Here is a 4,648-nt window from a genome sequence, read left to right as displayed (position 1 = left end):
TGATACTAGTCACGTGACCTCGCTGACGCAACAATATTCTGGATGTTATTTTCAAGTAGATAAATTCAGATGATGCTGTCCAAAGGGGATGATGAAACAGTCCAAGGTTTATTTCCAGTACTAACCCTTGTTCTGTAATTCAATAGAATAATTATTATGCGACTAATGTTGTTGAAGACGAAGCGGAAAAATATTTGCGAAACATGTTCTGCACTGTTGCAAAATATTTTAATTAAGCACACGCTGTAGACTACTTCTAATTCTAATGTCTGTCATATCACAGCCAGTCTGAGCCCTCGTATTGGCGAAAGTCCTCGTTGGCATTGGATGCAGCAAATGTCGTGTGGTTATTAATTTGTAACATATTCTAATCTTATTCACATTCATAAGCCCTAGAATTTGTACTCTTCCTCTGACGTCAGTGTCCCCTTTACATCAATATCTCCGAGGTTCCTCGTCGTCGGAAGTCCGGAATAGACAGTGTTCTGAGGACTTTAGTACTCTGAAAAAGCTCCACACGTTGATGACGTCGAATTAAGCGTACCCCAGTAAATCTATGCAGGGGTAAGAAGAATGACGTAGATCTATGTACGATAACGCAATTACGCACGTTGTTGATAACACATCCATACGCAATAGGAAACAGTTCAGAACACGTACACCTTGATTGTTACGAAACAGTATCACCTAACAAACAGATAAAAGTAACACCATGGTTTTAAGGTATACGTTAACCCGCAACAGATAATACACACACATCTGTATACATAATTTCTGTCCCATTTTTTGTTGTTGTTATCGGAGAGAACTTTTTACGTTAAATAATAATAATATGAATGATTAACAAATTAGATGTATTTTGTCTCGTGGTGGGCTAGAAATTGTTATTAAAGCCACTTGATTTTTTTTTTTTATGTGAGTCTTTGTTAGCTTCCATTCTAAGTATTTCATTGAGAGGAACTAACGTCCCAGGTCGCCCAAGGAAACCACATTTGAACAAGATGTGAAAGCTATATATATAAATATGGCCCTAATTCCCAAGCAAATTTTAAAATGAAGAATATAATAAGCCACTGATAAGGCAGACTCAGAATTAGTTTGAATGTACTTTATGTATAATTAGTAGTGCTTCTTTCAACACAATATTAACTGTATTTCATTCTTAGTTTTAATCAACTGACTCTTTTTATTTTTCATGTAAATAACTTGCTTGGTTTTTGTTACGTAGTTAAAAGAAGCTTACTTGATCATTAATACATTCTAATAAGAGTATTACTTGTCTCTAATTCTTATTTCATTAGAATTTTTGTAACTATTATACTTCACAAAATGATCATTTACTCCATTAACTTGCATTACACTAAATTTTGTGTATTGCTGTCCACTAGTGATATGTTTCCAAAGAGTCTGTCAAATAAAACAGTAGTTTTGTTGCAAAATAAAAAGGAAAAACTATTGTGTTTTTTATCTGTTCATTGTGTATAATATTTATCTTTTTATTTATTTTTCTGCTGCAACTCTAGAATTTGTCTGCAAAATTTCCTTCAGCAGTTTTGCCTACTTTTGTTTCTAGGACCATGTGAGGTTTTCCAGAAAGTTTCAGTACCCCAATTTTTATCTATCAATAAAAAAAGTGGTTCAAGTATTCATTTTCTTAGTGGTATGAACATATATATGAGAGTTCAGTGTACACAATTTTGGAAAGTAACTTTGATCATCAAAAGCATAAAAAAAGGTGGAAGACTTTCAAAATGTCGTCCTCTACACTTGTATTTCTGCAATAGTTTCAGTTTCATTGGATTTTAGAATAATGTGTGTTTTGCCATTATCCTCCATTAAGAGAAGCAACTTAAAAAAAAACAACAGTAAGCACACCAAGTGCATCAGAAAATGCTGGCCTAAGTGCTTACAACATGAGGACCTAGCAACCATAGCCAGTAAATTCTTACTTTATATCTTGCAGATTTTATGATATGTAATAATCTTGGCTGTAATGACATGAAGGAATTAATTCAATTTCTCTTTACTTAATAAAAATTAGAAAATACCCTGTGCCCCCATTATCTGCTCACTGTCATTCTCAGAGTTCCTTTCATATAGCTCAGAACAAGTGCTATCTAGTGTTATCTGCTTCCTTTCTTAAGGCTTCCATCCTTATAGGTAATGCATTTTACAATCTTGTGTAATATACTTGATAGTGTGTGTAATATTAGCAATATCCTGATCCTTATATTACTTCCCTGTATGAGTTGCTTCTCTTTAATAAAGGTCTAGTTAAACAATAATGATTACAGTGTAAGTGTCTTGAGTGAAAAGCAAAAGTCTCTGTACTCTGCTTGAGCTCAAACAGTAGGCAAAATATAAACAACAAAAATTCACCTAACAATCATCACTGAATAAAATGTAATGTTGAGAGTAATGCTAATTTGCTTTATTGTGCTGTGTTTATATCACCAACTATTTGAGCTTAAAGCAGAATTTTGTTGTTGGTTTTTCTGCTCAACCATTTTTGGATTTGATGTAGATAGTTATTTGATATAAAAGTAGTTCTTTCTCAATGTAGTAATTTATTGTCTGTGGTATAAATCTACTTGCCCTTCCCCTGAACGTTTTTTACATGGTGATTGATTTTTTTTAACCATTCTGGTAGGGCAACCCACCATTACTGGGATTTAGTAAAGGGAGGTCAGAAGACATGGTAGAGCAGGCTACCGTTAATGGAACTTTGTGAATGAGGGTCAGTGGTCAATGTCAGTTACTTTCTGTATAATACAAATGGATTTGGTGGTTCTTAAAATATTTTAACTAGGCAATATTTTCAAAACATCATGATAAAAGTAACAATCTAATTTCCAGGTGATTCGTTTAAAAATGTTATGGCTTCAGGTCAGAAAAAGGATTGCTGCTGAAAATGTTATCAAATTAAATTTTTTTCATTTTGGTGATTTTTTTTTTTCTCAATGATATTAACGTTATTTATTTATCCTTACTCAAGCAATGCTTTGAAAATTTTGACTAAGTTCTTGGTGATAATTCAATCTTGCCCATCCTTTATAAGGTTTTACTAGATGTTTTGTGAAATTTATAAGAGTCTTGAAATTCTTTTATCTTTTCATGAGTATAAATGATTTCTAGGTATCAAATACCTGTTTTGGAATGCTTTCAAGACTTGTTCTGCTTACTTGTTTTTCATAGGTTTCTTCCAAGATTAAACCAGTAAAAGATGTAAGGCTAGTTAGTTACAAAATAAAAGTTAAAGTTAAAAAAATAATATGCATTTTGGCTTCTTGCCATGGTAGTATTGCTTGATACAGTCTTGTGTCTTTAAGCATTTATACAGTTCAAAAATAAGTCAGTAACACATCTGTGATTAATGTCCAGGAAAAAGCTTTGTGTTGGCAATGATTTTGTATAGAAAATCAAGCCTCAAAGGTACCGGCAAATATATGCTAATTTTTTATTCTGCCACAAGCATAAATATTCGTCTTTGAAATTAACTTTTACTATATTATAATCATTTCAGTATTTGTGATGTAATATAAGAAGTGGCATAACAATATGTGGAATAGCTCAAACTTGTATAAAGTTTTACAATTTTGTTTATTACAGTTAAACGTGAGATTTCTGAATGTTCATTGTTAAAACAGTTGTTTCTTCAGTAAAATGTTTGGTCAAGTCAACTAGCTACATTTGTAATATATGTTTGGAATCTTCATTTGTCCCACCAGTGTTCATCAAACTGTTTGTAAGTCATAGATAGTGGAGACAAAAGATGGTTTTGTAATACAAAATAATTTTTTACAAGCTGAGCTATACTGTTGATATGAATTCTGTGAAGCACTGATGAGAAGATGTTTGTTAAAAAAATACATATGTAACTGTAGCTTTAATGTCATTTTTGAAATCTAGAAACTCAACAAAACTAATTACTGAAGTTTTCCTGATATGTATAAATATAACTGAATCGATTGTCATGAAATGTTCTTTGATAAGTAGAATTTAAATGTTTACCTGCACTTAAAAAATCTGTTTCAGCTAGAGGGAAAATGTAATATGCTGCTAGAATCCATTTGATTAGAATCCTACCCCTCCCCCCCCCTCCGGAAATGTTTAGAATATTATCATACCTCAATAAAAATACAACTCCTGATAACTTTTCGTCTGATGACAACAATCGTCTGTACAATATACTACTTGTAACTGCTATCAGTTACTGAAACTTGATAAATGCACATGGCCAAAGAAGCTCTTAATTTTCAAGTATAATAAAATAATTATAAGTTACAGTTTTTACGGTAAGGAAAACTATTTTTATAACAGGCAAGTTTAGATCACTGATGCAATCATTTTCAAATACACAAGTTTTAATAGTAAAGAAGGTTTTAGTATTTAAATCAACAAGTTGTGTACTTGAGAATGATTGATTGCATAAGTAATTGAAATGTCATACTTGTATTAAAAATATTCTTTCTTACTGTAAAAGCTGTAACTCGTAGTAGAGTAATACACACACACACACACACACACACACACACACACACACACACACACACACAACAACAAGTAGTATAGTTATTAGTAGTAATAACTTACTAGTAGTTTTAGGTACTACTAACGTTAATTAGTAGTATTGTTAGTACTATATCGT

The sequence above is a fragment of the Limulus polyphemus genome, unplaced genomic scaffold (genome assembly GCF_000517525.1).
Source record: "Limulus polyphemus unplaced genomic scaffold, Limulus_polyphemus-2.1.2 Scaffold7080, whole genome shotgun sequence".
Lineage (NCBI taxonomy): Eukaryota > Metazoa > Arthropoda > Merostomata > Xiphosura > Limulidae > Limulus > Limulus polyphemus.
Note: the sequence above shows the minus strand (reverse complement) of the source record.